This window comes from Pleurodeles waltl, chromosome 6 (genome assembly GCF_031143425.1).
Source record: "Pleurodeles waltl isolate 20211129_DDA chromosome 6, aPleWal1.hap1.20221129, whole genome shotgun sequence".
NCBI lineage: Eukaryota > Metazoa > Chordata > Amphibia > Caudata > Salamandridae > Pleurodeles > Pleurodeles waltl.
In genome coordinates this window covers 618,914,903-618,938,352 of record NC_090445.1, presented here as the reverse complement: position 1 = coordinate 618,938,352, position 23,450 = coordinate 618,914,903, and the positions used below count along the sequence as shown (strand labels likewise).

The following is a 23,450-nucleotide window of genomic DNA, read 5'->3' as shown; positions in this document are numbered from 1 at the left end:
AGGACGGGCGTTCTGCCCGTGGTTTTTTGGATTTTTACAAGGATTGTGACCTTTTTAGGGTTTGGTGGAGCCCTGTTAGGGAGGACCAGGGTCCTATATGTAGGGTAGTGTTTTGGAATGAAAGGCAGTGTTATTTTGGTTACCATGCCTAAAGCTCCAGCAAAGAGACGTGGTTGTCTCTTCTTCCTCCTCGGAGGTGGGAGGGGAGGGTAGCATTGCTCTTCCTGAGAACCCACAGGTACCTGGCAGGGGTACTCCCCTCATGTCTAGTGAGGAAGTGCAGGATATGGGTGAAATGGCTGTCACCAGGGCACTGCAAGCTGGCGTGGCCAGGACTGATCAGTCTAAGCGTGCGCACTCATTGGTAGCGGCAAGGAAATCCTCATCGGTGAGTGAGGATGAGGCCCCATCAACGTCATCTGGGGGGAAATAGGTTTCCAGAAGAGGTAATGTGGGAAGTGATGACACATGTTCGGGACAGTTTAGGTTTCCCTGTGTTTCAACCTACAAACTCAGAGTCTCATTTATTTCCTCAAATATCAGACGCCTTTTATGTTTGCCATGCCTTTCCAGGGACCTGTGAAGGATATGGTGTTTCGTGAGTGGAAGGATGTGGAGAAGGCTCAGGTTCCACGATTCCTTCAGAAACTTTACTTACTTGAGGGTGAGGGGGTTTTTCCTCCTTCAATACGTCTGGACTCTATTCTGGCTACTCTAATTGGCAAAACGGCAGTCAATCCGGAGGATTGTGTGCCTACGTATGCCACAGACCGTAAAGTGGATTCAGGTCTTAAGAGGGCTTTTGCGGCGGAGAATCTGGCGCTGAAGGCAGGGATTTATTCTGCTTATGCGTCACAATCATTGGTTCAAGGCGTTGATAAACTGGCGGTGGCTGTACAGGAAGGGGCGGAGTGTTCGGAGCTCCTGGCTGGTATGGAACAGCTGGCCAGATTATTGGCGGATGTGTCTTCAGATATAGTCCGTACTTCGGCTCTGGCATCTGGGTCTTTTATTGGGGCTCGTAGGTCCCTCTGGTTGCGTTCATGGAAGGCTGATCCAGGGGAAACGGCGGCCTTGTTGAGACTGCCGTTTGAGGGTTGTAACTTGTTTGGAGAACTATTACCATCCATACTTTCCAAGGCGTTTAAGGAGCGGAAGCATGCCTTACCTTTTAAAGGGGTTTCTTCTTCGGGTAAAGGGTGGAAGAAGCATTCCAGATCTTCTCCTACTAGGGTTGCTAAATCCTTTTCGTTTAGGAGACGGCGTTTTCATCCGCGTTTTTCACCTAAGAAGTCTACTCCTAAGACCCGGGGTGGTTTCAAGAAGGGGTCCTGGCATTCGCTGTGGGCCTGGCAGAGGGCCGGTTGGGGGATGACTGTGTCACTTTCTTTCAGCTTGGGAGGACAGTGTAACCGATCATTGGGTACTAGACATGGTGACCAATGGTTATGTCATAGATTTTGTGGCGGTTCCTCCAGATTCCGGGGTGCATCCCACACCTCTGCCTTCAGAGGGGTCTTGGAGTGGAGCATTATTGGACGGAGTGCGGGACTTACTGGTCATGGGGGCCATTTCCCATGTTCCGCTAGACGACCGAGGTCAGGGCACTTATGCGGTCTTGTTTCTTGTGCGGAAAGTTTCAGGGGGATTTTCAACCGGTGCTCAATCTGAAGGAGGTGAATACCTGGATCAGGACAGTGCATTTCCGCATGCTGTCCATTCGGACTATTTTTACATTGGTCAGGCAAGGGGATTTTCTGGTGTCACTGGATCTGCCGGATGCTTACCAACACGTACCGGGGGCATGGTCCTCTCAAAAGTTCCTGAGGTTTGCTGTGGGGCAGGATCATTTCCAGTTTTGCGTTCTGCCTTTCGGTCTGAAATCTTCTCCCCGAATTTTCACGAATATGCTGGCTCCTCTAGTGGCTTTGCTTCATTCAGAAGGGGTGTTTCTGCACCCTTATCTAGTCGACATTTTGATTCATGCCCATTCACGAGACCCTTTGCAGAGGCAGGTGGCCCAAGTTCTGGGGGTCCTGCAATAACACGGGTTTTTGATCAATTGGGTGTAATCAGACTTTGTGCCGTCCCAGGATCTGGTTTTTCTAGGGGCTCGGTTTCAGCCTATTCTAGGGTTGGTGACTGTGTCCAAAAAAAGGTTGGATGCTCTCCAGGCTTTGGTAAAGAAGGTATGGTTACTGTCTGCTCCCCGAACTCTTCTATGGTTGCGACTGCACATTTGGCGTCAGTGATATTTTGGGTTCTTGGGCACGTTTCCATCCCCTGTGCTTGATGACGTGGTTCTTGAGTAGGTGGGATCCAGGGTCCAGTTCTCTGAAGGACGGGGTTCCAGGGTCCGGATTGATTCACAGAGAGTTGCAATGGTGGTTGGATGCAGACCACCTGAGGGTAGGGGTGTCTTTGTCACCTCTGTGACCCGTGGTGGTGACGACGGATGCCAGCCTCTCCGGTTGGGGGGCATGGATGGGGTCAGCTCAGCTTCGGGGGTTTTGGTCCCCTCGGGAGGCGAGTCGGTCATCTAATTGGCGAGAATTGCGGGCTATATTCCTGGCTCTGGTCCATTTCCAGGATTCCCTGAAGGGGTTGGCGGTTCTGGTTCGCACAGACGACTTAGTGGCCGAGACTTATGTCATTCGGCGAGAGTGGTAAATGTTCGGGCGGATCTACTGAGCAGAGTGATGCCTTCCTCTCAACTTTTCTCTCTCCGGAGGTCTCTGTTTCGGCATCTGGTTCGGCTTTGGGGTCTTCCAGTGCTGGATGTGTTTGCGTCAGTAGAGAATGCGATAGTGGAGTGCTTCTGCTCCCGGTTTCGGTGTCCCCAAGCATGGGAGGTGGACGGGATGTCATGTCCTTGGCCGCAGGGCCTTTTATATGCGTTCCCTCCGTTTCAACTATTCAGGGCGTTTCTGTTAGGGGCCAGTGGCTTTGAGTTCTACCTTGCTGGCTTCATGGAGACGTTCAACTTTGCTTTCTTATGGTAGACAGTGGAAGGTGTTTTCGTCTTGGTGCTTAAGTCGTGAGTTGGATCCTTCCTGCGCTTCTCTCTTTGAGGTGATGCAGTTCCTGCAGGACGGTGCTCGTTTAGGGTTGTCAGTGGCTTCTCTTCGGGTACAGTGGGCGGCTATTCAGGCATTTAGGGACCATGGAGTAATCTTCAAGTTGAAGGGCGATTGATGCCTGGATTTTTTCAGGGGCTTATTAATTTTTTCCTCGCCCGGTACGTTCTTTTCCCTCATGGGATCTGTCCTTGGTTTTGGATGTGTTGACGGGGGCCCCTTTTGACCCATTGGGGGACTGTGATTTGCGACGTCTATCTTTGAAGACGTTCTTTTTGGTCGCCATTACTTCGGCTCGTCGGTTGGGGGAATTGGGGGCATTGGCATGTTCCTTTCCTTTTTTGTAAGATTTTTCCCGATAGGGTGGTTCTGGTTCCGGTGCCTTCCTTTATTCCAAAAGTCAATTCTTCGTTCCATTCCAGGCAGGCGGTCATCCTTCCTTCATTTTGTCCGGATCCCTCATCAGGGGAGGAGGTCCGTTTGCATTCGTTGGATGTACGTAGGGTTTTGTTGGAGTATCTGCGGGTGGTGGCTCCTTTTCGTACAGGGGATTCACTGTTTGTTACTTTTGGTTCGGCGCGCTAAGGTGAGAAACCTTCCACGGCTTCCTTGAGTCGGTGGGTTCGATCTTTGATTCTGTTGGCCTATTCCTTGAAAGAGGTGGTTCCTCCTCTAGGGATTCAGGGGAGGTCTTCCAGAGGCATGGCGGCGACGGTGGCAGAGCTTCAGGGGACTTCAGTGGTGGAGATTTGCAGGGCCGCCACTTGGGCTTCTCCTTCGGCGTTTGTGCGTCATTGTAGTCTGTCGGACTTGGGTGGTTTGGAGTCGGTGTTTGGTCACCGGGTCTTATCCTCTATGAGATAATGTTTGGGATGTTCTTGGTGCAGGATATTAACTAAGGGTCTTGCAACTCGATGTCCGTCTCCTGTGTGTTTTTCTTGCTATGTCTCATTGGTTAAAAGGAAGGCGAGGGAGGGACGGGAGGTAATGCTTCCATTTTCTTACGATAATGGCATTACTCCTAGTCCTACTCCCTCGCCTTCCTTTTCCGTTCCCTCCCACCCTCCCGGTACGGACTGTCCGAGTTGCGGCTTGGGCTTGGTTTTTGTACAGGAGGGGATAAGGGTGGGGGGGGGTTTTGAAAGGGGAAGGGAGGGTCTAGGGGGGAGGCAGGAGGCCTCATTGGTTAAAAGGAAGGCGAGGGAGTAGGACTAGGAGTAATGCCATTATCGTAAGAAAATGGAAGCATAAGCTAGATCTGCACATCTGCGGGTGACAGAAGTGGTGCTTGGAGGGTTGCTTATAGGACAGCACAAAAAAGGAATCAGCACTTGCATGTTATCGTGTGTCTCCACTCCACCAGGCATAACCAATACTTTTTCTTAGATCCAGAGTCCCTTGCTGTTTCTAGTTTTACACGTGAGGTATACTTTTGCCCTTCTACAGTGTCCTCCTAGAGAACTTCCACTTTCATTATTAATAGGGAATGCCATTTCAGTGGTTATAGGAAGGTTGCCTTCATTTTTTTCAAAAAGCATGCAGGCCAGCAGATGCACATAGACAAGTTCTTTCCGTGCAGCCACGAGCTAATTAAGGGGCTGTGCTTAGGTGAGAAGGGGTTACCAAGGCAAGGAGGAGTAGCAGGGACTGCAAGTATAGTGAAACCTGGGGTATGGGAAAGGGGGGGAACCAGCAACAGGGAGGGAAGAAAAACATCAACAATTTAGACTATGGGCAGGGCCCTAGTTTCAAACACTACCTCACATGGAGCGCAGGGGAAGCAGGGGCCTAAAGCACAACAACTAAAGTTGTTGTTCACAACCTAGCTGGGAGTCAGGAGTGCCCATTTTATTCGCTTGCATTAAGGCCATTAGCACCCTTTCTAATTCACTGAGAACAGGAAAGCAGAGTTAATATTGCATGACAACTTAGCTGTGTGCGCTGTGAAGCTGACATTTAATTTTAGCGGATTGAAGAGTTCTCTACAAGACATGCATTCTAGTTCTTTCGAGTTATGCGAAAAAGCTATTCAATAGATGTGGGAGGAGATTCTCCTATGTCACGTCATCTAACATCAGGCTAGACTCACAGCCTTGGCACGTTGTGGGTTAATACATTTATTTTTAATGTGTGACTCGTACTCTTCTAGTAACATCAATGACATAGTTTATTTCCTTAAATTAATGATAAATACTTTCCGTGATGGGAGCGGATGGATTGTGACTCAAACATAAATACACTTATGAAGGGACTAGGGAGCAGTGGGTAATTTGTCGACGGTGGAGGCAGATGATGTGCTTTGCAATTGTAGCTTCCAATTTGTCACAATGATTCTTGGCAAATCACTCCATCTGGCTTATTTTCAAAGTAGAAGTACGTGCGTGTGCATGCGCACACACACACACACACACCTCCCACACCCCCGCCGCCGGATCAGAGGGACCTTGTATTTGACTTAAGCACTGTTTCCATTTACATTGTCCAAGGCAGTGGCCAGTTGTCGGAGGATAGATGTTGTGTGCGGTGGTGTTGATGATGAGGGGGACTGCGTGAGGCAGGATGCATTAAGTGGAGATGTCAGAAGAGTGCTTAAAGGGGATTGACATGATAGTGCTTGGAGAGGCAGTGAGCGAGTTGATTGACACAAGGTTTGCCAGTGGTTGGAGGACTGAGGCCGGGTGGCAGAGTGAACTGATTCTGCTTTAGACTGCGAGACTAGGGAAATCACTGCTAATGGTTTGAAGCAGTGAAGGTCTGTCCAAGAGAGGAGTGAATATCTGAAAGTGGGGAGTGGGGTGTGGGAAAGGAGCTCCGATCAGTATAGGGGTGATCAAGTGAGTTCACAGTGGGGATCTCAGTCAAGAAGGTAGAGAGCAAGTTGCATAGGGTTAGCAGCTGAAGGTGATGATGGTGGTATACCGTGTGTCACTAGGGAGAAGAAGGTGAGGACAGAAGAGTCTGGATGTCGGCCCTCAGACGAGAAGTAGGAGTCAGTATCACTGGCAATGGCTAAGGGTTTGGAGAAAAAGTGCGATGTGGATCAAGAAAATGTTCTAGATAGACTAGGAGAAAAAACACATCTGGATGAGACCAGGCCTTAGGAACAGAACGATTTGCCCAATACTTTCTGAAAGATGGGGACACTGCATTAACAATATTCACTTTGCAATGAATGTTAAAAAAATACCCTTTCTACGAAACCCAATAATAAACCATGGCTCCTACCTTTTCAATGTGTTCCTACATGAATGAATGTGCACTCTGTGCACAATCCTTTATAATGCGATTCAGGAACGATGCAAAGGAGGAGGAAGACATGTACCTATACAAAATGTTTTCTCCATATCGATTAAGGATAAGTGTAATCTCAACTTAAAGTACAGAGTTCTTCACAGCTGCATGATTTAAACTTTGAACGTTGAATAATCCAATATGTGTTTACTTTAGCTTCTACTTAGATAGGTGTTGCTAGTTTAACCCCTTAGCTGCTGAGCCCTCTTCCCACCTTCCCCCCTGTGCTGAGCCATTTTTTGGCTATTTCAGGTAGTTCATGCTTAGGCCTTCATAACCTTTTGTTCACATAAGCTATCTATGCCAAATTTGTGTCCTTTTTTTTCAACATCCTAGGGATTCTAAAAGTTCCCAGAATGTGTGGTTTCCCATGGAGAAGATCAAGAAATTAGCCAAAATACAGCAAAAAATGTTTTTTTTTAAATTTTCAGAAGAATGGGAAAAAAAGGGCTGCAGAAGAAAGCATGTGTTTTTTCCCTGAAAATGCCATCAACAAAGAGGTTGCAGTGATAAAATCACCATCTTACCAGCTTTCAGAAACAGGCAGACTTGAATCAGAAAACCACATTTTTCAACACAATTTTGGCATTTTACTGGGACATTTTTACTATTGTTTTTGTGCTTTCAGCCTCCTTCCAGTTAGTGACAGAAATGGGTGCGAAACCAATGCTGGATCCCAGACAGCTAAACATTTCTGAAAAGTAGACAACATTCTGAATTCAGCAAGGGGTCAATTGTGTAGATCCTTGAAGGTTTTCCTACAGAAAGTCACAGCTAAAATAAACAAATATTGAAATTCGGTTGAAAAAAAGGAGCCGTTTCTGTCCATGTTTTCTTCTATAACGTTTTCCAGCTATGGCAGATTTCTGAAAGCAATACATCATTACGTCTGCTGGACTCTTCTGGTTGCAGGGATATATAGTTCTTGTAGGTTCATCAAAAACTCTATGTACCCAGAGCCAATAAATGAGCTGCACCTTGCAATGGGTTTTTAATGTGCAACAGGTATACAGCAATTCTTTTGGTTAAATATAAAGAGTCAAAAATAGGTATGAAAGAAACCTTTGTACTTCCAAAATGGGCACAAGGTAAGGTGTTGAGAAGCAGTGGTTACTTGCACATCTCTGAATCCTGGGGCTACCATACTAGCATGTGAATTACAGGGCATTTCTGTTGCATCGCGGCCTGAGCAGGAAGATCGGCTCGGGACACGGTTGGGGCAGCAGTTCGTTTTCCTGGCCGCAGGGCTTGCGTGGCCCCTTTTTCCAGGCTCATCTCGCACGAGGCCCTAGATTGAGCATCGGGACTCGGTGAGTTCAGCGTGCGGCACGCCCTCAAAATTAGAAGTGGGCACCCTTCCCCACCCCTCACTTACCTAGTGTTTACCTTTTCTTTTTCTCTGTCTTCTTTTCTATTCTTTCTCCTGTTCTTCTTTCCTTCGTCCTTCCAAATAGCAGCCATGTTCTTCTTACTCTCATACCCTTCTTCTACCTCTTTCCCTGCATGCATTAGGTTCCTTTTCTAAAATGGCGTCTTCATCTATTTTCTCCTACAGTCCTTTCCCAATCCAACATGGCGTCTTTTACCTTCCTGTATGTTACTTCCTGTTTTAGGGTATATAAGGAGTGGGATTCTTGTTCTCCTTGAGCTCCAACACTTCCTTTGGTGGTGATCACGCTCCGGTTGTTTTTCCTCCAGCCTTTTTCCTCACCTGCTCCACTTTCTTCCAGTTATTGTTTTCTTTTTATTGGAAAATTTACCTTTTGTGCTTATTCTCTGTTCTCGGGAGTTCCAGTCATGGAGGTTTTTTCCCTTTGGGGTTTTTACTCTGGGACTCCTTCTGGAGGGCACAGATTGCCTTTTGACGTCCCATTGTCAGCAGCACTGTGGCTACCAGAAAGGGCCGCCCTTACCTTGGTCAAGGCAGGACCTACAAGGATCGAGACCATCCTGCAGTTCCAGTTGGCCCGAGCCATAAGCGATGAGTAAACCCTGGCAATTTCTCAAATAGACTTATTTTTTACACACTGTCTTTTGGAAGGAAAAAATGTAGAGAAAGACAAAGGGCAATAACACTTGTTCTGCTATTCTGTATTCCCCCAAGTCTCCCAATAAAAATGGAACCCCACTTGTGTGGGTAGGCCTACTTCCCGTGACAGGAAACGCAACATGGACACATCACATTTTTACATTGAAATCTGACTTGTTTTTTGGAAAGTGCCCAGCTGTGGATTTTGGCCTCTAGCTTAGCCGGCACCTGTGGAAACCTACCAACCCTGTGAATTTTGTTAAACTAGACACGTAGGGGAATTCAGGATGGGGTGACTTGTGGGGCTCTCACCAGGTTCTGTTACCCAGAATCCTTTGCAAACCTCAAAATTTGGCAAAGAAAACACTTTCCCTTCAGATTTCGGTGCTGCAAAGTTCTGGAATCTGAGAGGAGCCACAAACTTCCTTCGATCTAGCATTCTCCCAAGTCTCCTGATAAAAATGGTACCTCACTTGTCTGGGTAGGCCTAGTGCCCGCAACAGGAAATGCCCCAAAACACAACGTGGACACATCACATTTTCCCCAAAAAAACGGACGTGTTTTTTGCAAAGTGCCTAGCTGTGGTCTTTGGCCTCTAGCTCAGCCGGCACCTAAGGAAACCTAGCAAACCTATACATTTTTTTAAACTAGACTCTAGGGGAATTCAGAATGGGGTGACTTGTTGGGCTCTCACCAGGTTCTGTTACCCAGAATCCTTTGCAAACCTCAACATTTAACAAATAACACCTTTTCCTCACATTTCTGTGACAGAAAATTCTGGAATCTGAGAGAAACCACAAATTTCCTGCCACCCTGCACTCCCCCAAGTCTCCCGATAAAATGGTACCTCACTTGTGTGGGTAGGCCTAGTGCCCGTGTCAGGAATGGATCACACAACTGTTAATGTTAGTCCTTACATAAGGGCAACTGTTAACCCTGGGATGATCCATTCCTGATGCAGGCACTTGGTACAGGCACTCAAGTGTGATAGCATTTTTATCAGGACAGGTGGGAAAACACTCAGTAGTAGGAATTTTGTGGATCCCAGCATTTTCCTGTAGTTTGTGTGACAGATTTGCAAGAAAAAAATGAGTTTTTATTCAACATTTCACCTTTGCAGGGTATTCTGGGTAAGAAAACTTTGGGGAATCTGCACATGTCGCACCTCAGTGGACTCCCCCGGGTGTCTAGTTTCCAGAAATGTCTGAGTTTGTTAGGTTTCTCTATATGGCCGCCAAGCCCGGGACCAAAAACGCAGGTGCCTGCCATACAAAACCAGGTTGTTTTGTGATAGATAATTTTGATGTCTCCACAGTGCGATTTCGGCGGTGGGATTTGGGGCTAAACTAAATAGGGGAGCTCCCAAGAGAGCACTCTCTCTGTGCTTGCCGCCACATGAACCTGCTCTCTGAGTTGGACTAACCCTCTATTGTTCCACTGCACAGACTGCCCTTGAAAAGGGACAGCATGACTGTGAATTACTGGAAGAGGAGTTGTCAAACAAATCACTCCTAGAGCCTGCGCCATTGTCCTATCCCTCAGATTATGTCTCAGTACCTGCTGTCTCAGTCTCTCATCCTACATCAGAGCTGTCCTCTAGAACCCGAATTAGGACTTGAGCAGCAGTCATCCAACAAGACGCCATCTCTGCTACAGGCTAAAGTCTCGCTCTAAAACACTAGCCTATGTAGACAGTCACAAAATTGCTCGTGGGTGTGTGTGTGATGCGTGCAACAGTAGAGGTCAGTCACCTTACCTTCGCTTCTTCCCTCAATCAACACATTCTCTCAAGACACTCAAAAACCAAAAAAGACACACTATTACTTCCCCTTGTCACATATCAATCGTCACAGTCTTTAGTGCCTCTAACGCCCAGTCCAACAATCATTATTGGTGCTCACCTCTCCCATGACCGCCTCCTCAGATTTCCTCACTACCACCCAGCAAAAGTGTTGTTCATCTCTACATAGGCCCACCTTGCACATACATTTCATTTGTATTATAGCTAAGGTAATGGCTGGCTTTACTAATCCACTCAGCTATTTACATAAAATACAGATTTGATCTTTGCAGTAGGCATATAAACCTTCTGCACTACTTTATGGCATCAAAACTGCCCCTAGACAAAGTCAGATTCTTTTGTCGCAGAAACATAATCACAAGAGTTACTTGACTTTTTCATTGCTGCCTAAAAACTACAGTTGAAACGCGTCCTTTGAAGTATGTGCATTGCTTTGAAGACACAAGCTGCAACTGCAAGAGAACTGGTGGCGAATATATATATATATATGTATATATATATATAGAGAGAGATCACTTTTATATGTGGGTGTGGTTTTCCTGGGGGCCGATCGCAGCCCCCAGGGCAACCACACACACATTGACAAAAGTGATCTATATATATATATATATATATATATATATATATGTATGTATGTATATATATATATAGAGAGAGAGAGAGAGAGAGAGAGAGGAGAGAGAGAGAGAGAGAGAGAGCGATCTACATATCTATATATAGAAATAAACATATCTACATATAGATATGTTTATCTATATATAGATCTATACGTATATAGTTCTATATGTTTTTTAATAGCTGTATGGTTTCCCTGGGGGTCATAGTGGCCCCAAGGGGAACCATACAACTATTAAAAAAATAATTGCCCCCACAGGGGGTCGCCCTGCTGACATCACAAAGGGGCGAGGGGAAGCTCTTCTGTGTCTCCAAATGGGGCTTTAAATAAAACAAAATCCTCCAGTGCAACGCACCGGAGGATATTTTAACCCCCTCCCTGGTGTTGGCCACTGGTCGTGACCTGCACCACGGACAGGTTAATATTCTTGACGGTCGAATAGACTGCATCCCACTTCTCGATTTCAGAGCTGTCCTGTTCACAATTACTTATAAGCGATCGCTGGTGTACAGAGATGAGATATAAGAATATGATAGGTGTTACTTCTGCTTCAGTGAGTGTCTCTTCGAGTTTTACGGGATCCTGTCGGTGACGGAAGTTGTAGCTTTGAATTTCGCGTTTTACAAGGTTTACTTTTTTTCACAAAACATGCATCTAATGCTGATGGTGACAATTTCACTTATTATGCGTGAATAAGAACATTACATATCGTACACATGCCATTAGCAAAACCTTTGAGTGAATTTCAGAATAGCTACACAGAAACCTTTATAATGCTTGGCTCGCTAAACTTTGCATTTCCACACTCTTTGTGCAGAAAACATGTCATGAAATAAATCATTATAAGTGGATGGGGAAGTGCAACTTCAAGAACCTCTTTTAAATCAAATATTTGCCGGCCAATGCAATGATATACTTATACATTCTTACAGAAGTTGATAGTCTCAAAATGCGTTCTGTTAAAACCGGACTTATTTTTTTATTTCGCCACAATGTCATGAGTAATACTTGCATACCTTTCTTGTGGCTGAGGGCAAACAAGGGCCCAGAGATGGAAAACACTCTTCCAACTGTAATTCTCAGAAGTAGAACTCAAGAATACTTTGCCACTCTGTTGCCGAGACGCAAGTTTAGCTCAAGTGAAAGTGAAATAAACTGGCTGCAAGCCCATTGCACTGTAGCAATGGGCCAAGTGAAGACTTTAACTATAGCACAACCAGAACATGGCAGAGATACTTCAGAGATACTCACCTTCTAAGTCAAGTCTTCTTTCTCTCCACATTTCAGTCGTCCCTGCCTTATTCCACCTTAATGCGCAAAGACATGAGTAGATGCACAAGGGCAAGTACATTCCTGGTTTATACAAATACATCCTGGCTGGATGGAGGTACACTTGGATGCCCATAGATACATCTTGAGTGCCTACTGATAAATCTAGAGTGCATATATATAAATCTTGGATGCAAAAAATGAATTATCACAAATCATCCCTCATCAACCACTGAACTGAGAAGGAAACACAGGAATTGTCAATTTGAGTGTTGGTGCAGATGTCAGTAAGAGTCTCCTTCTGGACACCACCGACCTTCAGTGATACAGAAAATAGTAGAGGGAGATTAAGTAATATGCAAAGGATCACAGAGATGAACCTGCATTCAAAACTGCAGTACAGCAATCATATACAGCATCTATTCTTAAATTTTTAGCTGGACATTGGGACCATTTGGTTTTCATAGAGAGCAAGGAATCCAACACGGAGACAGTTTTCCTGTGCGTTCAATTCTCCTATCTTGGCCACAGTAACACATGAATAGGGACCTGATGTGACATTGTGCAGAAATGGCTTTGGAGATATTAAAGAGTTTCAGGAAGACGTATAAGTGGAAGGACATACATTTCAAGATGAGCAGACAAGGGAAAAGGATAGCAGCAGGTGAAGGGGCAGGGAGTACAAGAGACGACAATGAATGCAGATGCAAGAAGAGAAGTGAATACAGCTGAAGGTGAAAGTGGAAGGGAAAATACAGAGTGCTGAGGGGAGAAGGAAATTTGCACGACGAGAAGTGAGAGATGGGAAGGGGAGCAGTCAAAGTAGAGAGGTGATGGAGATGGAGCCAGGTGAGGAGAGGTACAAAGAAGGGAGATATTAGTAGCAGAATGTGGAAAGTGAAAGACAGTTAAATGGGGGGGAAATAGTATGCAGAAGAGAGGCAGGAGAAGTTAAGCTAAGTAGGAGAACAGGACCCATTTTAGGTGGTGATCCGCCCAACCCTGGTGCCACTAAGCTGAGATGGCATGCTCCTCGATGGAGCCTGTGTAGCTAATTTGAGAACTGTGTGTACAATTGCATAATTCTTTTTGTGGGGGCTGATCAAAAGTCTGTTGCAGCAATTGTATGATGAAGGCAATGAATTAAAGTGTTGGTTGTGTTGATTTGTAAGTGAGAACGGATCTTGCTTGGAAGTTAAAGGAATACTACAATAGATTTGTTGGTGATGAGTGCTTCCATCTTGATTGGTGGGACAAACAGAAGAATGCGGTTTCTAGCTGATAAACATAAGTGAATCTGGGATGAAGACGATGGTGCTGGGAAAAGGAGAAGGTGAAGTGGAGGAAGGAAAGTATGCAACCACTTTTGGAGGAAAACAGAATCAACAACTGTAGTGTTGTCCCTTGGAAGATTGCCATGAGATAGTTTGAGACATGACTGAAGATGAGGTGTATAAGCTCAGAAATAAAATAAAATTTGGGTTTTCTTGAGGTAGAGCAGAGATGAGAAAACAAAGTAGGAGATGATGTTACCAATCAATGTGGTGTATTGTCAGAATAAAAGAGTGCCCAGGGCTGGTCCTTCTAGATCAACCACTAATCAATGTGGTGTATTGTCAGAATAAAAGAGTGCCCAGGGCTGGTCCTTCTAGATCAACCACTAGGAGTGGGATGGGTACTGATATCTGAGTCACATATGACAGTGTAGGAGTGGCTGGAGAGATAGGAAGTCAAAGCTGTGCCAAGGGAATCCTTCTGAGTTAAGGGAGGTGGGTGGTAGAGAGTGACAGCATCAAAGGCTGCAGATAGGTTCAATATTTTGAGAAAGAAAGAAAATCAGTTAAGATACTGTGCCAGTTCTAATTAGGATATTTGAAGAGAGACATCTGAAGGGGCCTTATGGTGTTACACCTACTTTTTAGTTTAACATACATGTATCAGAAGAAGAATTAGAAGTAGTCTCACTGTCTTGGAGCATGAAAGATGTAGAGCTTGATAATGATCAGGTGCCGTCTGAGTATTCCATTAGTGCAACACATTGTTTGGCCAATACTTGGTGACACTAATCAATCTGCCAGTCTTGGTTGGCGTTCCTTCAAAAGGAATTATCCTACTACTAAACGAGAAGAAAGTGGTCCTAATATCCCAGCAAATTACAGCCCTGTCGAGGCACTTCAGATTTCATGTACAATCCTCTAAAAGTGCCTATTAGACAGCTGTTGGTCCACTAAGATCAATGTCAGGTTCAAACAACAAAGAGTGATCCCCAAATATTGAAGTGTATCTGCCAGCTCTCATAGATGTCACCAATGCTCTACTGCAGACAACTAACCATATGTGGGTGGACCTGCGGGACTTCCAGTTCTCCCAGACCTGTCTGCTGCATTCCACCAAGTGGACCATATTCTCTTTGCTGAAAGCCTTCGGTCTCTGACAGGTGCCAACGGTCCTCCAAAGGACTGCTTTATGCTGTTCAAGGGTAGGAAAAAGCAGGCTATTTTTCTTCAATTACACAAACATTAATGTTTGTCTGTGTAGCCCTGTATCTTTAACATATACAGGTAGCACTAATGTAAGTTATTGCAGGGTGTGAGAAATTGGGTTGTTGGTTGAGTGGGGTGTGAGCCCTGGTTAAGCAAAAGCCATAATCCCTTGCAAGGTGAACCACAAAAACGTAACAAAATTAACCTGTGCTTAACCCTGAGTAGCTTGGCACAAAAAGCAGTCAGGCTTACCTTAGAGGCAATGGGCAAAGTATGTATGCAGCACCCAAACAGCCATAAAAAGAAAATACAACACCAGAAAATCCTAAACCAATTTGGATTAAAATAGAGTAAATTGTAATACATTATTTGACACCCAAACAACAAAAATGTAATCAGTAGAACTGGAGTTATGATTTGTTTTTAAATTTTATGGTTTAAAATAGCGCTTAAAAGATAAAAACAATAACCATGGGCATCTGGTCAACTTTAGCACCAAAATCAAGGATCCCGGTGTGTATTGTGACCTATTGGGGGTTCAGAGATCACTCTGGTTGGGTCCAGGTGCAGGTTCAAAATGGTGTGAGCCTGTATGTTCTTGAGGTTCTGAACTGGAGTCCAGCGAACTAGCCCTTGGAGTCATGCCTGGGTTGGATGCAGGTGTAGATGCAGGGCTCAGCGGCAGGGCTGGCCTCTGAGGGTCCAAGTCAGGCAACAGGCAGTAAAGCAGTCCTTCCAGGTACAGCAGCAGTCTAGCATTGTGCACAGCAGGTCACAGCAGCAGACAGTCCTCTGAGAGTCCTTTCACAGGTCCAGTGATAAGCTGAAGTGTGGGTTTGAGAGACCCATTTTTATACCCTGGTGCCATTTTCCTAGAAAGTGGGAGACGTTTCTGCAAAGGTTCATTTACAATTTGGGAGTTTTCTGCCTCTCCTGTCCTGGATCCAAGCTGGCTGCTTTGACAATACAGGTTTGTTAGGCCTATTGTAAGGAGACAGAGCACAGCCTATTCAGTTGCAACTGGGGCTGTGCTCAGTTCTCCCCCTTGCCATCAAGCCAGTTAGTGGCCCATTCAAGCAAATGTAAACCCACTATTGCAGAGGTCTCCAAACTTTTTAATGCTGCGCCCCCCCAGTTGAAAAATAAAAATCATTGGGCCCCCTTCAGAATTTTTCACAATTATTTTATAAACATGGCAATGTTTAAATATGTCTAAACCTATTTAAACATTGTATTTAAGTACTGTTACCTTTTTAAAACTGCAATAACATGCTTCTGCTTAAAACAAAGGCCTGTTATCTGTATATTATTTATTTTGGCCAGAGTCTGGGGCCCCCCCTGGGATCACTTCAGGCCCCCCTAGGGGGGCCTGCCCCCCAGTTTGAAGACCTCTGCACTATTGTGTGACTGTCTGGGAGGAATTCACAAAGTCTGACTGTCAGGTACACCCACCCACATGACCCAAGATAGACTGCAGGCACAAAGGGCAGGAAAATGCCAACTTTCTAAAAGTGGCATTTTCAAAACTGTAATGATAAATTGGATTTTGCCATTAAAGAGTGTTTATCATTACCATTCCATATGTATAAACATGACATATCTACCTCATCTCAATTATGATTTACAGCTACTTAAAGGTAATAATGCATTCCCAAAGGTATTCTATGGGAGGGGATGGCCTTACAATAATAAAAAAACAAATGTTGGAGTGTTTCACTACCAGGACATATAAAAGGTACATTTCCAATCTTTTAATTACACAGCACCCTATCCTCTGGGCTACCTAGGACCTACCTTAAGGATTTCTGATATGTACCAAAAGGGAAGTTTAAGGCTTGGCAAGTGAGCTTAAGTGCCAAATTGACAGGACAGTGGAACACTGCATTCGGGCTGTAATGGGAGGCCTGGAACACGTTTTAGGGGGCTTCATAAGTGGGTGGCACAATAAGTGCTGATTTTAAGAAATCGCTATTTAAGAAATGCAAAATGGGAAGAATGAAAACTGGTATTTGGTAATAGCGATTTCTTAAAAATCGCAATCGCTATTACCAAATCGCAATTAGTTAAATGGGAATCAATTCATCCATGTGGGCCTGTAAGCCCATAGGTGCAAATGGTTTTGCATTTCCGAATTTGGGAATTCCTGTTAGGAATTCGCAAATTAGGTAGTGCAAACCCAGGGTGCTGGGGGCCTAAGGCCACCTTTGATGCACCCCAAAAAAATATTTGTGGACATGTGAAGTGCACACATGCCCTAGGGCATGTGTGCGCTACATGTAATTTTAAAAAATCCTTTTATAATGCATTTTTGAAAATTGCACATGCTTACCACCAAATTAGATTTGGTGGTAATTGCATTTCCTAAATGCCCAATTCGCATTTAAAAATGCTTGATACATGAGCACTGGAAAGCGCAAATAGGAATTCCTTATTTGTGATTCCCTATTTAGAGAATCGCAATTTGTGGTTCCCTAAATGGAGTCGCAATTTCAGGGAATTGCACTGAGAATGCCTTTCATAAATCTTGAAAGGAATTTTGCAATTCGCACCGTTTGCGAAATGCAAAAATGTTTGATACATCTGGCCCCTTAGTCTGGATTAGCCAGATCTGCCTACAGTTCAATGGGTTCAAGACTGACTCAATCAGCTAGAGTAAAGCCGATTAGTACCCTTTCTTAACTGTGTCCCCCATGATGTTTGAATAAAACAGTGCTCTTTTATAAAGTTAAGACTTACATGGTTTATTTTGATAACACTGACAACGCATTATAAAAAACTTCCTTTACTTGACATTTCTGCTCATAATAATAATGAACCTCATTTCTCTTGATGCTAACTACACATTGGACTACTCAGCGTCCGTATTTGATCAATGTACACCTAAGACTAACCCAGCTTCAAAAGGCTCAAAATGCAGTTTGAAGTGGCTCAGGGTCAGAGGACAAATACTACATTTTGTGTACTAGAACAGCCCTATTTTGTCTCTCAGTGGATTCGAGAAACGTATTCAAATTCATTTTCACAAATGTCTCATAGTATGGCACCGGTTTATCTGCATTAGAAGGTACTTGTGTATGTTCCCAGACAGAATTTTCAATTTACCAATCGAAGGACAACTGCCGACTCACACTTCTACTTGATCACAAAGAGGGGGAGGCAGACACGGTCCGTCTTTTAGGGCAGAGGGGCCCCGCCCCCCCACCTTTTCCCCCTCATGAAGAGTGCCTGTCAGGCTGAGCAAAGGTCAGCCTGACAGACACTCTTCATGTTCAGATCAGGCAGCCAGGAGTGATACATGGGCGATTTGCGCAGGCTCCTGGATGTCTGAGCTGAATTTGCTGGGCTGAAGAGGTCTCAGCTCCTATGGGCGTGACCTCCTCAGCTCAGCAAAGGTGCCTCAAAGCCCTTCCCCTCAGTGACTAGGGGAAGCATCACCCATTGACTTCGACCTGGGTGCTTTAGGTTTAAGCCTTGAAGCGCCCAGGGTGAGTGTCAATCGTTGACACCTCGTCACAGAGAGGGGAGGGGTCAGCAGTCTCACTGTGATGAAGTTGGGACTGCTACCTTCCCTCATTGGCTGACCTAAGGAGAGCCAGTGAGGGAAGGCAGCGGTCCCAACCCTCCTAGGACCTCCGAGGCTGAAAGTAAGTGTGTGTGTGTGTGTGGGGGGGGGGTGAAGGTAAGTATGTGTGTTTTTTAAATGAATGTTTGGTTTGTGCGTGTATGTTGGAATGTTGATGAGTGTTGTGAATGGATGTGCGTGCGTGTGTGAATGAATGAGTGTGAGTGTGCTGCCTTCCCCCCTCCCTCCTAAAATTACTGGCCGCCACTGTGGGGAGGCACTTAAGGAACAGAAAAGCTTGGCTCTGAAATGAGTTGCTTGACTGGTTCAGGACTGAAGCAAACATTCAAGAAGCAAAACTTCAAACAAGATTAGAAAACATAGGCCCTCATTATGACATTGGCGGTAAAAAACGTCTATCGCCGCGGCGACGCCCGCCTAAACACCGTCGCTGCCGCTACCAGCCGTCTGCCGTATTATGACCACAGCCGCATTTACACCAGAAGGATGGTGGAAATCCAGCTGGGGCCATGCCAGGGGATGGCAGTAAGGTGGTGCTGCTGCCACAAGCAGTGCCATGCCAGTAGACTGCCGCCAGCCATATTATGACCCATAATAAGGCCTGGTGGTGTTCTTCTGGCGGACACTGCTGCTGGCAGCAGTGCCCTGTCCCGTCTCCTGCTGGAGGACCCCCTGAACACAGGAAAGTGGGTGCTCCGACAGGGGTGGGGCGTGTTGTATGTGTGTGTGGGGGTGTGTGGGGGTGAATGTTTGTGTGTGTGTGTATGCAGGTGTGTGTTTCGTGTTGAATGTGTGTGCATGTATGGAGTCGTGAGTGTGTGTATGTTGTGTTCTGTGAATGCGGGTCTGGGTGTATGTAAGAAAGTGTGTATGTGAATGGATGTATCCATGCATGGATGCATGTGGGAATGGGTGTGTGTATGTGTGTGTGTGTGTGAAGGGGGCGTGAATGTGGGGGGGTTGGAGAGGACGGGAGGGGTGGGGTGGGATCTGGAGAGGGGCGTGGGGAAGACCCCTGTCAGTGACATGGAAGGGATTCCCTGTCACTGGTAGTGCCTACCGCTATGGTTTTTGTGGTGGTAAGGAAGCCACGAAAACCATGGCGGTAGGCGGGGTCATAGTCCCGCTGGCGGTACAGTGATGGCTGCCGGGCTGGAGATTGCTATCTCCAGCCCATCGGCTCTTACCGCCGTGGTGGTCGGTGTGGTACATTGGCGGTTTGGCTTCTGCTAAACCGTCAATGTCATAATATAGTGGAAAGTACCGCCAGCCTGTTGGCAGTACTTTCCACCATATTACCGCCGACCGCCAGGGTCATAATGAGGGCTATAATCTTTCTAATCAGGGGTGTAGCTCCTGTCAGGATATATTCAACATAATCTGGGTCACTTCATTGACACCTATGATTGACATGAAGAGCAAGAAAATAATTTGAGGGGGGATCCCCGGGCACAACACCTTGATGGTAAGACAATGCACAGCATATGAAACTAGAAGGGCTTTGAGGTGTAAAAATACTGACCATTGACAGACCCCTAGTAAATTCCTCTCAATGACTATTCCAGAAAGAGATGCATTTACATAACATTCCGCTAAAATATTACCACAACTTTCAAATACATGGCAACTCTCGCACATAAAATACCTTGTGCTGAAGAAAGATCTGCTTTGATATTATGCAGTTCTTAACAAGGGAGTTTACTCAAAAGTGTATTCTAAACAGAAGATAAAGATTTTTAAATGTACACTATAGCTCACCCATGTATTCAAGCAAATACCTACAGGAAAGTGCAAATCTAAATGAAGTGGCTCTTTCAAAGTGGCTTTATGACCAAAGACAGATATATCTCTAAGAAGCCCAACAATGAAGGAAATTACTTTGCTCTTGATCTAAAATAACACAGAGGAACATTTTCGATAGGTGAACACTCTCACATCTATCTGCTGCACAGGCTTTGACTTTAGGATATACATGATATTTCAGAAGGTTTAGTTTCCATTGCACTTTACAGTGGATAGTTTACCCCATTTTGTCATTCGCTATTTTAAAAAACAAAGAAGCAAAACACATCACAGTCAGTTCAAAACACGAGCACGCAATTTACGAAGATATGAAAAGCATACTTTCAAAGCTCGTACAATTATGCAGACAGTTAATTTGAAGTTTAACCTCAAATAAATGCTTATTTTTTAACTGCTTAAAGAGTCAACTAAATTCTAAATTCCATTAGTCTCAGGCAGATGACTAAGGGTGTGCACCCTGAACATCAACACCAGAACATCTAGGGGGAACAATACTGAGGACAGAATATCACAAAAAATATTGACAGGTATGCAAGTCTAGATTTTCCATTCCTAACTCCACGTATATGCACCTGCGTGTTATATATATACAGTATGTATATATTAAAGGTAATAGATGTGGCGCTAGGAATAGCAAACCTTTACTTCCCTATATGGACTTTCATTTCAATATCTTGTCCCTTAATATTCTCTCCTCGATATTAGTATACCAAGATATTTTTGGGGGTCGATGTTTAGTAGTACAACCAGAACTAACCTTTTTTTTTTATAGCAAATGTGACTTTGCCATATTTAAGGTTATTATCGGTAATTTTATAGAGGGTATTGTTCAAAATATAATGTACTGAATTCTAAACGTTCAAGAACTGCTACTAATTTTCTATCTTTTTACTTACAAAGCGAATTATTACTCCCCTATCATCTCAACTCGAAATAGCATCATAAAAGTGGTAGCAAGCGTGTCTGTCACGGTCTTCCTGAAGAAAAATTCCGGAGACTGAGCTTTGCAGTATGGGTTTCTAACTATAAACATTTCAGGCAAGGTGCTCACGCTTTCGACAGATCTGGTTGTGCTTCCACTTCAGAGAGTAACACGGGTGAACATCAGTAAGACGACTGCCGCTGCTAGTCAATTGCGACGAGACCCCCGGGTCATGGAGACAAGAATCTCAATTATGGCTTGAAATTCGTATTGCAATTTCATGAAAAACCTCAGAGGCCAATATTATGCAAAGGACGTTTCCCTTGCAAAAGCACAATTGAAGAGATCAAATGGATCTGGCTTTTGCAAGAGAAACTGAATTTCCACACTTGCAGAGTCCCCTTTACTACACCACACTCCTCCCATAGGCCCGATTTCTCTCCTTCTTATCTGTTTAATGGCCAGGCTGACCAACATCCTCATTTGCGAAAGTTTACCTCAACCTCTTGCCGTTTAGAGTAATCTGACAATGTGGGGCATATTTAAGAGCCCCCAGAGCCATCTACCAGCACATTAGCATCATTTTATTTACGCAAATGTTTTGTTAGATGGTCAAAATCCATGCACCATATTTACAAAGTGGCGTAAAGCATGCATCGGGCCACTATTTAAACCCTGGTGCCACATTATGCCTGAGCCAGGCATGACATATGGAAGGGGGCATTCCCCTGTTAGAGGGAGTGAAAAATGGAACAAGGAAATGATTTCCTTCTGCACTTTTAACGCCTGCTCAGAGGGCATACCATTATTTATAATGTGCCCCTATGTACTCTGCAGGAGTAGCGCCAATATTTTGGTGGAGGTAGGGGGCGGTAAATGGCGCAAGAAAAGTGGTGCTGCACTATCTGCAGCGCCACCTTTCTTAAATATGCCCCTGTGTTTTACGTTTACTGAAAATATTTTCTCAAAAGTCACTTCTAAACAGGGGATCAGCATCAAGAGCACCAGCAGTGCAGGTTCAGAAGACACGTGGAGCATGTACAGACGACAGTAGCAATGCAAGCTTTGTTCATACACATTACATATGCAGTACAGACACAGCAGAAGCACAACCTGGCCTCCCACCCGCATCAACAGTGAAGGTAGGAGAAGTGCAGGATGTCCTCTGTAAGGACGAGCGTATCTGGCAAACTGTGCAAATGTTTCACCCTGCATTTATTCTTATGTACCTGAAATGTCCCTCTCTTGGTTTTCGACTGCAGTCTGTGGGGCCCACAATCCTCCAAGTTGGTGCCCTACAGAGACACCATTATAGTGTACCGTAAGAGGAAAGACAATTAATTGGTCTCCCCACCCCATAAACTCAGTGGGGTAAACAATGAATAACGCAGTCATGGATGGCAGCATATTTATAGTTTTTGTAGTGCAGTGTAGTAACTAACATTTATTTGTGTTAATGGAGGTTGGAAAATGGAGGATGTAGCTACCCATAGGTGATAACCCCATCCCCATTTCCTTAATACTTTTTAATACTGAAACGTTCCTACTATAGAAGCCCCTGGACGGTATACTTGGTGAACTGCATATATGTAGTGTCAACTTGCATTGCATTGGACCCACCTATACTCTGATGGGACACTAAGCTCCAAACTGACAGGGTGGACCATTTGTACTTAAAGGATGCACTGACCTTGAATGACAGTGAAACATAGCGTAAGTGCATTGGCTTGAACAGATATAAGCTGGAGCTTCAATCCAGGATTTTGACCATCGACCTAAATTTGGTAACCAGTTGCTCTTCTAAACTTCTAGTGAAGTTGAACACAGGACATTTCTTTCTAACTGGAAATAAACTTAAACCCTAATAGATGATGTTTAGCTGAACTCCTTCTGGATCAGCCTTCATGTAAACCTTCAGTCAGCCAAAAAAGTTAAGGAGTCCAGAAATGATGGCACAGTGCTTTAAAGCCATCTATTCCCCATCTACAGAGGCAAGAGAAGGGCTACCAACATGCACTAATGATGCATAAGCTTGATCATGACTACCTGGTGACCAAATTCCACCTTTGCTCCACTTTTTGTTATTCATTTTGTTTGCAGAAACGGCTATTGTTGCTCTGGTCCAGCTAGCTGGATCAAGAGAGTCCTGTGTGGCCTGATAGAAGACATTAAGGCACTCATTACAACCTCGGCGGTCTTTTAAAAAGACAGCCGAGGCTGCAGGAGCCAGAATACCGCCCGTGCCAGCGGTATTTTTGGCTCCCTATTTTGACTTTTCCACTGGGCCAGCGGATGGTAACAGTGTTACCGCCCGCTGGCCCAGCAGAAAAGTCACATCAACATTGCTGCCGGCTCGTAATAGATCCGACGGCAATGCTGATGTGGAGCGGGTGCAGTAGCACCCGTCAGGCATTTCACTGCCCGAAGTTCGGTCAGTGAAATGCGTGATGGGACTATGCCTGTGGGCCCCAAGTCCTCCTTACCGCCAGCCTTTCCATGGCGGTGTTTACCGGCGTGGCCAGTCTGGTGGTCGGGGACTCATAATCCTCAGGGCAGCAATGCTTGCACCGCTGCCC

The 23,450-nt window shown here is 45.1% G+C and overlaps 1 protein-coding gene across 1 annotated transcript in view; it reads right to left on the bottom strand.

The window, feature by feature from the left end:
- The window catches only part of ARL8A (ARF like GTPase 8A), a 155,370-nt gene that overhangs the window by 101,449 nt on the left and 30,471 nt on the right, over nt 1-23,450 (bottom strand). The gene's annotated exons all lie outside the window — the stretch shown is intronic.